Here is a 12,102-nt window from a genome sequence, read left to right as displayed (position 1 = left end):
AGTGATTACTCCTGATCTTGAACTCCTGGACTCAAGCAATCCGCCCACCTCGGTCTCCCAAATTGCACATCTGGTTGGGTATGGTTGCCTATGCTGACTACCTGTCCAAGTGCACATCTGGTTGGGTATGGTTGCCTATGCCGACTACCTGTCCAAGTGCACGACTGGTTGAGGTAACATGATGCGTATGTGTTTTTGCGGTTCCTCTTTCTCTGCTTTGCCAACATCAGCTTTTTCCAGGGTAACACCAGGGCCCCAGGGAGGGTTTGGAGCTCCCACGGGGATAAGCAGAGGACCTCAGGCTGACTGACCCAGCAAGGAGGTCCTTCCTAAAAGTCATATTGCAGGAAAGGGAGGAAGGGAGAGGGGAAAGCGAACTGTGGACACCTCCTAGCGCTGCATGCTGACCTGACCAGGAACTAGGTCCTTTGCCGAAAGCCGTATTTGCAGGAGAGGAAGAAAGGGAGGGAGAGAGAGAGAGAAACAGAGAGGGACAGAGGGAGAGGGGAGAAAGGGAGAGAGGAAAGGAGATAGTGAGGAAGAGAATGGGGAGACAGAGAGAAGGAGAGAGAGGAAGGGGGGGAAGGGAGAGAGGAGGGGGGACAGTGCGAGGGAGAGAGAGAGAGGGAGGGGGGAGAGACAGTAGAACGAGGCGAGAGAGAGAGAGAGAGAGAGAGTGAGAGACAGAGCAAAAGAGAGAGAGGGAGTGGGAGAGAGGGAGAGGGGAGGAGGACGTAGAGAGGGAGAGAGACAGAGAGGGAGAGAGGAGAGTGGGAGGGGAAGAGCAAGAAGAGATGGAGGGAGACAGTCAGGGAGAGAGACACTATTCCTCTGGGTAGAATCTACTTCTAAATGAGTGCACCAGACATGTTTCAATATTTCCAGAAGATTTAAAGAATTAATATGAATTAGAGAAGTGACTTTTTAAAAAACATGTGGCTAAAAGCCCTGATGGTTACAAAATCTATACACCCGCATCCCTTATCCACATACTCTCTCTTCCGTATCACTCTTACTAAGTTGTAGCTAGAAGTTAATAAAATTTCAAATAGTCAAATACAGTCAGAATGGCAAAAGAAACAAAAGTGTCGGGACTTCTAAAGTAGTTATTTTGTTCCAATCATTGTAACCAACACCTAATTGTCACACTTTAAATTAGGAGAAAAATATTGCTGACCAAGCATGGTGGCTCACATCTGCCATCCCAGCACTTTGAGAGGCCAAGGCAGGAGGATGCTTGAGCCCACGAGATTGAGACCAGCCCAGGCAAACACAGTAAGACCACTTCTCTATAAACAATTTAAAAAGTCAGCCAATAGTCCCAGGTATTCAGGAGACTGAGATGGGAGAAGTCTTAAGCCCAGGAGTTGGAGGCTGCAGTGAGCTATGATCGTGCCACTGCACTCCAGACAGAGCAAATGGAACAAAAGCTGACTTAAAAGACATGAAGATGGATTCATCTGATCTTTTTGGCATTTTCTGTTGCCAGAGTGACTTCTAGCAACCCGGACGTGCATCTGAGATATGAACTCTGACCATTCATTTCTTGGTTCAGTGCATTAGACTGTCCACCCTGGGGGCACCATTATTACCTTCTGAGTAGTGGGACAGGGTCAACAGGCTGACACAGGAGGCCCGGCCCCCGAGCCAAAGATGGTCACTCGCTTGGGGTCCCCGCCAAAGGCTCCCACATCTCCTCGATCCACCTCAGTGCTTGAATCTGATCCAGGAGCCCATAGTTGCCTTTTGCTGCCTGGTCACCGGTACTTAAAAACCCTACAAAAGAACACAAGACATTTTTGGTGGTCAAATATAAAAAGTGCATACACATCTCTGCTATTTGAAAAGCTATCTCATAGCTTGTCTTCTTCATTCTCTCTCTCCTCAACCCTCACCCCCACAAATTAGAGGAAGAACATGAGAAAAAATTTTGTGGCAGAAATAATTATAGAAATAATGGTTATTGTTTAGGTTGACGTTATGATACCATGGCATCTTTGGGTATACATGTGGCTAATATAGAAGGCAAAATGAATCTACAATATTAATAACATGAAGCGATCCCAGAAGACGTCGTAAATTTTACTAGGTTCAAGGTATCATTTCTGTGCACATTTTCATTTTCTTTTTTGAAAACTGCAACAGACTCCTACAAGAAAGTTTTCAGGGAAAACAGTACGTGTGTGTGGGGTGGGGGAGGGCAGTGGGTGTAAGTGCACATGTTTGTCTGTGTCTAAGAATATGTCCTTGTATATAAAGGCAGTGTGCGCCTGTTTTTCTCACTGAATTAGTTATTAACATTTTGTTTTAATTCCTTTTAACGCTTAAGAAACAAAGTAAGTTACAGACTCCACTAGATCCCACTCGCAAATAGTATGCCCCTCTATTTTCCTACATAGCAAAAATATGAGTTCCATACAAAAAAAATGTAATTATTGAACCTCACCCAAAAGCTAATGAATATTCACATCTCCCCAACTGTTCCCAAAATATCAGGAGCTGGTCCTCCTTATTTTAAAAAGAAGGATTCTGTGAGTTGAGGATCTAGATTTTACTCAAGGCATACAATTCTTAATTTCTCCTTAGTAGTTGAAAAGTGGCAATTTTGGTATTAATGATAGCAAAGTTACGAGTTAATCTGTTTTATTCTTTGTTCCTTTCGCATTGAAAAAACAGCTTGACTTGGAAAAACTGCTTTCCTCTGATGTTTTGGAGTCAGGTTTGGGAAGACATACACTCTCCTACTCAGATTCAAAACTAGGAATATTTTCTAAAGCATCCTGCAAGTTTAATTCACTGCATAAACTTTAACCCAACTTTATGTCCAAATCTGTACTGGATATGCCTTCCAAAAAGACAAAGAATTTTAAAAAGTTTTTTTTAACCATTTCGCGTCCTTATTTGAGCCTTCCCCAAATACCCAACTATGATATTTGCCCCTTCTATACAATTCTTTTTCCAAGAGCTATGCCATTCACTCATTTCAAGGGATGCTTAGTACATCATTATGGCCACCTGCAGTCATGTTTGCATGAAGACAGGCTGCTTTAAGCCCTAAAATAACATCAAACCAATTCCTCCAAGCACATCTCTAACCAAAGTTGATGGCATTCCAAGGAGTGACTGAGTGCTGGTTTCTACTTTTAAAACAAAAAGAGTAGAGGATGAGGCTGCATGCCAATTGAGCCAACCAGCTTTTCTTCCATGAGCTTTCCTGAGCACCGGTGGAAAAATGCTCTGAGCTGGAAAGGAGGAAATGGCCAGGCTCCAAAGAAAGTCACAGGACAATTTTCGTTCAACAATGACAATAAAAATTCCAAGCCTGAATCAGGAGTCACCATCTCCTGCAGCTTCAAAGAGAGGCAGCGTTGCAAACTGCGAGGTTGGATACTTGAGACACATCTACCAATGTGATCTTCTTTAAAGTTCAGAGGGATGTGACGTGAGATTAGCTACGATTAGTGGGTACGTTCAGACATTACCCAAGTCTCCTCCCCATTTAATTAGCAATTACTAATTAGTGCTTCATGCCAAAAATGTTCTGCGACACCTATCTCCATCCCTACATCTTTGACACGGTAGTCCATAAAAAGCATCAGGCTTTGCTTGGAGAAAAGATCCTTTCATGCAGGGTACATATGACAGTGATGAATCATGTCAGTTTGGGTGCCCCATAATACCATAAGGCAATGCTTTCTTCCCTTATTAAAGAAAGAGGTGATTAATTCCTAAGGCACAAGCAATTTTCTAACAGAACAATTCTGTCTTCAGCACGTCTTTTCTTCACTCACTGTTCTCTCTTTCTCAATTCTGCAGAATGACCTGTTGGCTTATTTTGTTTCTGTGGAGGAGCATGAAGATTTTCTACATGCAGTAAATCACTGGCCTTTCTTCCACCACAACCTCTTCCTCCCTAGCAAAACGAGAGTGTTTTAACCTTTCCCAAAGCAGGCTAATGAATATTCCCTGCCTTCAAAAATCTTAGTTCTTCTAACAGCAGCATCCTATTGGATGGTTTGATCTTTGAGGTTCTGAAATTCTTCCAAATATCCTACAGGCTGGCTGAGGGAAATGACAATCCATGGAACTCTTAAGTTTAACAAATGGATGTGCTGTTTTGAAGCTGGTGTTTCCACAGTTTCTGCCGTGGAATTTTCATTTATTACAACACCCAGAGATTATTATTATTTTTCTTTTTAAACTATCAACAAGGGGAGTGCCCGTTTCAGGTACACAATGAATGCAACAATTTTGTGCTCTTTACAAGAGTATAGTCCTTTCATCTTGAAACCACCTTTGCAAAACGTGTAACAGGCAGACAATTATGACAGTGAAAGAGATCGGACCTAATCAACTCCATCTTGCCTTTAACCTCCATACTACTATGGGCCAAGCTAACTTCGGGAGAAATTGAACTTGTAGTTTAAATGATAATAGCCCCTCTTAAATTAAACCGCCTTTGTAAAACTAATAAAAGGCCACCAGGTTAAAATATGAGAGGGGCCTGAATTCTGCTAAGATGTAGGCTTAGTTGAATGATTACCAGTCATTATTCCAGAGGTCACAAGATTTGCAACTTCCCCAATCACTAGAAGCTAAATTTGCCTTTTTAAAACTTTTCTTTTAGGTTCAGGGGTATACCTGTAGGTTAATTATGTAGGTAATTGCATGTCACAAGGGTTTGGGGTACAGGTTATTTCATTACCCAGGTAATAAGCATAGTACAGATTGACCTTTTAAGATATCTTTTCAGGCTTTTGCATTTCTGACAACTGATTGGTCCTACTGGGACCAGCGACTCCTCTGTGTCCCCACATAGAGGCCGACTGGGTGCAGCAGGGCTATTTTCCACACCCCTATCGTTGCAATCCTAAACCAATCAGCAGCACTCATTCCCTAGCCCCTGTCTGCCAAACTATTCAGGAAAAGCCCGAGCACCATGTGAATTAATCCATGTTAGTGGCTACATTGATGCCAAGTTTCATCCAGGGCCCTGGAAGGAACAACAATAACAAAAACACACACACAAGAGGTATCATAGCTATGTTCAGTGATCTGGTTTGGCTGTGTCCCCACCAAAATCTCATCTTGAACTGTAGCTCCCATAATCCTCATGTGTCATGGGAAGGACCCAGTAGGAGGTAACTGAATCATGGGGCTGGGTTTTTCTCATGCTGTTCTCATGATAGTGAATAAGTGTCATGAGATCTGATGGTTTTAAAAATGGCAGTTCCCCTGAACACATTCTCTTGCCTGCACCATGTAAGATGTGACTTTGCATCTACTTTGTCTTCCGCCATGATCGTGAGGCCTCCCCAGCCATGTGGAACTATGAGTCTGTTAAACTTCTTTCTTTATACATGACCCAGTCTCAGGTATGTCCTTTTTAGCAGCATGAGAATAGACTAGTACATTCAGTTAGTATGGTTATTTAAAAACAGGTTTCATGGAAAAGAGGACTAAAACCAGGAATCACAGTTTTTCCTGCTGCATGTTGACTGAAGTGAATATCATATAAACATGAGTATTTCTATTCAGGCTTAATATTGTTGTTACAACAGAAAAGTTTCCAATTTTTATTATAGATAATAATGTAGATGTTTCCTCTCATTTTGAATTACATCACAGGGCTTAGGAGAATAACTGCAGGTCTTTTGTTTCTCCGTGCGCTGCAAGTCAATGGTAAGGAACTCAATGGGGTCAGATATTGTTTTTCTTTCAATTAACAAAAGACACTGTTATATGACGTTAAAGCCACAATCCATTTTCTTTTAGGAGATTGTTACTTGCATAAACACAGTAAGCATTTTTTTGGAGACAAGTAACCAGGAGATAATTAAGTGAATAAAGAAGTTAAATATCTTTCACCATTTCAGTGTGTGTAATTCACCTGGTATGTGTATATATATGCATATATAACCATATATATGTATGTGTGTTTATAAATGTATATGTACAAGGACATACATCTGTGCACCTTTAAACTAAAGAAGTGACATCAAACAAGAAATGTTTAAATAAAAATAATTCAATGAGAAGAAACAGAATTTGTGTTAGGTCATGCAAATGAGGTCAAAAAGAAATCTGGTGAGAATGAAAGCAGAAGCATAAAAAACAAAAATCAGTCAAATAGATGCAAAACTAATCTTTAACGGTTATAGGAAATCATTCAGGAGTTCATTTATTACAAGGTGAACCTTTAATATTCTGATTGAAAACATGTAGGATTTAACACAGAAGCACACATTGCACAGGATGGGCTGGAAAGGAGGGAAGTTGATGTACTGCATTCAAATTCTGTTGTCTGATAGGCGCAGCTGCTTAAAATTCAGTGCCTTTTATTTTTAGTTTTTACTTAAAAATGGAATGAGTTGTATACAATCTCCAATTGTATCATGTTATCACATCAGTATTGTACAGAACTAAAGTCTATTTCCAATGTCAATAGAAAAAATCTAAAACAATTATAACAAACACATGATTTTATATCACAGGTTTCCAAACTCTGGGACCATGAACTACTATTGAGACTCCTTGTACTATTTTCATAAAATAGATAATATCCCCACATATTTATCTGGAATGAAGCTGCATAGGTATTTTTTAAGTGCTTTAGTTTAAATTACATGAAATAAAACAAAAACTGAAATTGATCATATTTTAGGAACAAAATATAAAATAATAAATACAGCTTGTTTATTAAACAATAAAACATCAAAATTTGAAGATAATTGATAAATGAGTTTCATGGAAATGAAAATTTGGGAATGGCCAGCCTGGAAACAAATCCTTTTGAGTCAACCTTGAGTCTTTTTTTTGTTTTTGAGACAGACTCTTGCTCTGTCGCCTAAGCTGGAGTGCAGCAGCATGATCTTGGCTCACTGCAACCTCCACTTCCTAGGTTCAAGCAGTTCTCCTGCCTCAGCCTCCTGAGTAGCTGGGATTACAGGCACACGCCACCACATCCAGCTAATTTTTGTATTTTTAGTAGAGACGGGGTTTCATCATGTTGGTCAGGCTGGTCTCGAACTCCTGAGCTCAATTGATCTGACTGCCTCAGCCTCCGAAAAGTGCTGGGATTACAGGTGTGAACCACTGTGCTCAGCCAACTTTGAGTATTTTCAACTGAACACTTTCTCCTTGGATATTTCTCCAGATTTGCTGCTGACTCTCATTCAATTGGCTGTCACATCCTTTTGTTTTTATTTTTCAAAGAGCTTGTACATCTTGTCCCTCCCTGGGTCTGCATCCTAGTGCCTGAGATGAGAACTACAGTTCCCCAGGACCTAACCACTTGAGTGCTACGTCCTTTTAGTTTCCTCTGAATTTCCACACCATCAACATCATCATGATGGTCTCCAGTGTAAGAGAATGGGTAAAACGCAGGAAAATGAAAATTGGAAACTTCCGACCCAGGAGTCCTAATTCTTTAAATGCTTTCTATGAAAATCTTTATTCTGATGCATAAAAATAGCCACCCAAGGCTCCACAATTCACATGGATTGTAATTTAAAAAAAAACAATAGCAGCAAGATCAATGTTCACAAGTCAGAGACTTGAACGGATTGTCTTGGCTGGATCCATATTATGAGATGCTATTTGCCTGCATAAAGTGCTAAGGAGTATTTACATGCATGGACACAGAAACACATCTAAGGTGTCTCAAGAAAAAATACTGGGCTACTGAATACTATGTATCATTTATCTTATTTTATATTTTTATGTATTTTTTTTGAGACGGAGTTTCGCTCTGCTTCCCAGACTGGAGTGCAGTGCTGCAATCTCAGCTCACTACAACCTCTGTCTCCTGGATTCAAGCGGCTCTCCTGCCTCAGCCCATCAAGTAGCTGGGATTACAGGCATGTGCCACCACCTGTGGCTAATTTTTGTATTTTTTGTAGAGATGGGGTTTTGCAATGTTGTCCAGGCTGGTCTCGAACACCTGACTTCAAGTGGTCCACCCGCCTCAGCCTCCCAAAGTCCTGGGATTAAGGCGTGAACCACTTCGTCCAGTCCATTTATTTTATTAAAAAACAAAATCTGGAAGGAATTCAAACAGTGAAGAGTGATTATCTCGAAGCATGTGGCTATAGGGAATGTTGGCGTTTTATTGCTAATATCTGTTTATATTTTGTTCATAATTTAAATCTCCTTTTTAGCAACAACAATCACCCACACAATAAAGTGAGTGTGTTGGACAAATTCATTACTGGAAATCCAAGCATCATTCTGTGTGGGCCCATGTGGCCTTCTCAAGAGATGCCCTAATTATGTTCCTGAGCCTGCAAATTCACCACACTTGCTAGCTATTTCCAGAATATGCCTTGCATTTTGATATGCTTGCCTTTTTATATGAAGCCCCCAAGATCTAGGGTGCCCTCTGTAGGGCTGCCAGCAACCATAAATTGCCTTGAACACCTTGCCTGAGCACACCTTCCTGCGGACTATGGCCGCACACAAAGCTACACTGCTAGCTGATGGACCCAGCACCATTTGAAAGGTCAGTGTGACCTGAAGGTCAATCTCTGCATCTTCTGCAGGGGTCGCCTGCATACTCAAGTAGAACTGGCCATATCTCTCTACCAATGTGGGGCCCCTTTCCAAAAGTGTCCTGTATGATTATCTTTATTCTCTCGACACAGTAAATGGCTTTCAATGAATTGTTACAGAACGTATCACTTTACACGAAGGGCATTTGCTTGGTGACTGCTTTTGAAGTTATTGCTTGCAATGGATTCAGTCGGATATCCTTGTGGTGGAATCTATTGTAAAGCTTCAAGCACATGACTAAGATTTCAAAGTCCCACTTTCTTTATACGTGAAATGGGGAGGAGAATTGTAGCCCTCCCATAGCAAGTGAGGAACTCAACCGGACAGTGCACAAGAAACAGCATTGTGCCTGGTGTGGAATGTGTTCAGAATGGTACCTACTAGCCTGCTTTCATGAATATCAGAAGCCATGCGGTTTTAGTTTTGCTTCACGTACACATACTAGAAACAAAGAAATGTCCTTCAATATATGAAAGGAGTCCAAAGGGAAAATGTTGATGCTGGTCAAATTAGACTCTGACTCTAAAATTGTACAGATGGTAAAGAGAGATTGGTGGTTCCTGATGGTATTTGAAAGAATGAATTAGATATCATTATTTGTGGAGGGGCGGAGCAAGATGGCCGAATAGGAGCAGCTCCAGTCTCCAACTCCCAGCGCGAGCGACACAGAAGACGGTGATTTCTGCGTTTTCAACTGAGGTACTGGGGTCATCTCGCTAGGGAGTGCCGGACAACGGTGCGGTCAGCTGCTGCAGCCTGACCAGCGTGAGCTGAAGCAGGGCGAGGCATCGCCTCACCTGGAAGCGCAAGGGGGAAAGGAATCCCTTTTCCTAGCCAGGGGAACTGAGACACACAACACCTGGAAAATCGGGTAACTCCCACCCCAATACTGCGCTTTAAGGAAACAGGCACACCAGGAGAATATATCCCACACCTGGCCGGGAGGGTCCCACGCCCACGGAGCCTCCCTCACTGCTAACACAGCCGTCTGCGGTGATCTATCCGCAAGGCAGCAGCGAGGCTGGGGGAGGGGCGCCCGCCATTGCTGAGGCTTAAGTAGGTAAACAAAGCCGCTGGGAAGCTCGAACTGGGTGGAGCTCACAGCAGCTCAAGGAAGCCTGCCTGTCTCTGTAGACTCTACCTCTGCGGACAGCGCACAGCTGCAGCCCTTAGGGGAAGAGCGGGGGCGGTGCAGACGCGAACGACTCTGTCTGACAGCTTTGGGGAGAGCCGTGGATCTCCTAACGCGGAGGTTGAGATCCGAGAACGGACAGACTGCCTGCTCAGGTGGGTCCCTGACCCCTGAGTAGCCTAGGGAGACATCTCCCACTAGGGGCAGTCTGACACCCCACACCTCAGGGTGGCGTCACCCCTGAGAGGAAACTTCCAAAGAAAGAATCAGACAGGTACACTCGCTGTTCAGCAATATTCTATCTTCGGCAACCTCTGCTGCTGATACCCAGGCAAACAGGGTCTGGAGTGGACCTCAAGCAATCTCCAACAGACCAACAGACAGTCCTTCTGACTGTCAGACGGAAAACTATCAAACAGGAAGGACACCTATACCAAAACCCCATCCGTACGTCACCATCATCAAAGTCCAGAGACAGATAAAACCACAAAGATGGGGAAGAAGCAGGGCAGAAAAGCTGGAAATTCAAAAAATAAGAGCATCTCCCCCTGCAAAGGAGCGCAGCCCATCGCCAGCAACGGATCAAAGCTGGTCAGAGAATGACTTTGACGAGATGAGAGAAGAAGGCTTCACTCCATCAAACCTCTCAGAGCTAAAGGAGGAATTACGTACCCAGCGCAAAGAAACTAAAAATCTTGAAAAAAAAGTGGAAGAATTGACAGCTAGATAATTAATGCAGAGAAGATCATAAACGAAATGACAGAGATGAAAACCATGACACGAGAAATACGTGACAAATGCACAAGCTTCAGTAACCGACTCGATCAACTGGAAGAAAGAGTATCAGCGATTGAGGATCAAATGAATGAAATGAAGCGAGAAGAGAAACCAAAAGAAAAAAGAGAAAAAGAATGAACAAAGCCTGCAAGAAGTATGGGATTATGTAAAAAGACCAAATCTACGTCTGATTGGGGTGCCTGAAAGTGAGGGGGAAAATGGAACCAAGTTGGAAAACACTCTTCAGGATATCATCCAGGAGAACTTCCCCAACCTAGTAGGGCAGGCCAACATTCAAATTCAGGAAATACAGAGAACGCCACAAAGATACTCCTCCAGAAGAGCAACTCCAAGACACATAATTGCCAGATTCACCAAAGTTGAAATGAAGGAAAAAATCTTAAGGGCAGCCAGAGAGAAAGGTCGGGTTACCCACAAAGGGAAGCCCATCAGAATAACAGCAGACCTCTCGGCAGAAACTCTACAAGCCAGAAGAGAGTGGGGGCCAATATTCAACGTTCTTAAAGAAAAGAATTTTCAACCAGAATTTCATATCCAGCCAAACTAAGCTTCATCAGTGAAGGAGAAATAAAATCCTTTACAGATAAGCAAATGCTTAGAGATTTTGTCACCACCAGCCTGCCTTACAAGAGACCCTGAAGGAAGCCCTAAACATGGAAAGGAACAAGCGGTACCAGCCATTGCAAAAACATGCCAAAATGTAAAGACCATCGAGGCTAGGAAGAAACTGCATCAACTAACGAGCAAAATAACCAGTTAATATCATAATGACAGGATCAAGTTCACACATAACAATATTAACCTTAAATGTCAATGGACTAAATGCTCCAATTAAAAGACACAGACTGGCAAACTGGATCAAGAGTCAAGACCCATCAGTCTGCTGTATTCAGGAGACCCATCTCACATGCAGAGACATACATAGGCTCAAAATAAAGGGATGGAGGAAGATCTACCAAGCAAATGGAGAACAAAAAAAAGCAGGGGTTGCAATCCTAGTCTCTGATAAAACAGACTTTAAACCATCAAAGATCAAAAGAGACAAAGAAGGCCATTACATAATGGTAAAGGGATCAATTCAACAGGAAGAGCTAACTCTCCTAAATATATATGCACCCAATACAGGAGCACCCAGATTCATAAAGCAAGTCCTTAGAGACCTACAAAGAGACTTAGACTCCCATACAATAATAATGGGAGACTTCAACACTCCACTGTCAACATTAGACAGATCAACGAGACAGAAAGTTAACAAGGATATCCAGGAATTGAACTCATCTCTGCACCAAGCGGACCTAATAGACATCTATAGAACTCTCCACCCCAATCAACAGAATATACATTCTTCTCAGCACCACATCGCACTTATTCCAAAATTGACCACATAATTGGAAGTAAAGCACTCCTCAGCAAATGTACAAGAACAGAAATTATAACAAACTGTCTCAGACCACAGTGCAATCAAACTAGAACTCAGGACTAAGAAACTCAATCAAAACGCTCAACTACATGGAAACTGAACAACCTGCTCCTGAATGACTACTGGGTACATAACGAAATGAAAGCAGAAATAAAGATGTTCTTTGAAACCAATGAGAACAAAGATACAACATACCAGAATC

The 12,102-nt window shown here is 42.3% G+C and overlaps 1 pseudogene across 1 annotated transcript in view; it reads right to left on the bottom strand.

The window, feature by feature from the left end:
- Nucleotides 1-12,102, bottom strand: part of LOC117066661 — a 264,851-nt pseudogene that overhangs the window by 17,719 nt on the left and 235,030 nt on the right. The window contains exon 3 of the transcript XR_004430446.1: nucleotides 1,593-1,776. The product of XR_004430446.1 is annotated as a neuroligin-4, X-linked-like (transcript). The remainder of the gene's footprint in view (nucleotides 1-1,592; nucleotides 1,777-12,102) is intronic.

The sequence above is a fragment of the Trachypithecus francoisi genome, unplaced genomic scaffold, assembly GCF_009764315.1.
Source record: "Trachypithecus francoisi isolate TF-2019V2 unplaced genomic scaffold, Tfra_2.0 Contig00138_ERROPOS256418+, whole genome shotgun sequence".
Taxonomy (NCBI): Eukaryota; Metazoa; Chordata; class Mammalia; order Primates; family Cercopithecidae; genus Trachypithecus; species Trachypithecus francoisi.
Note: the sequence above shows the minus strand (reverse complement) of the source record. Positions and strands in the feature narration are given on the sequence as shown.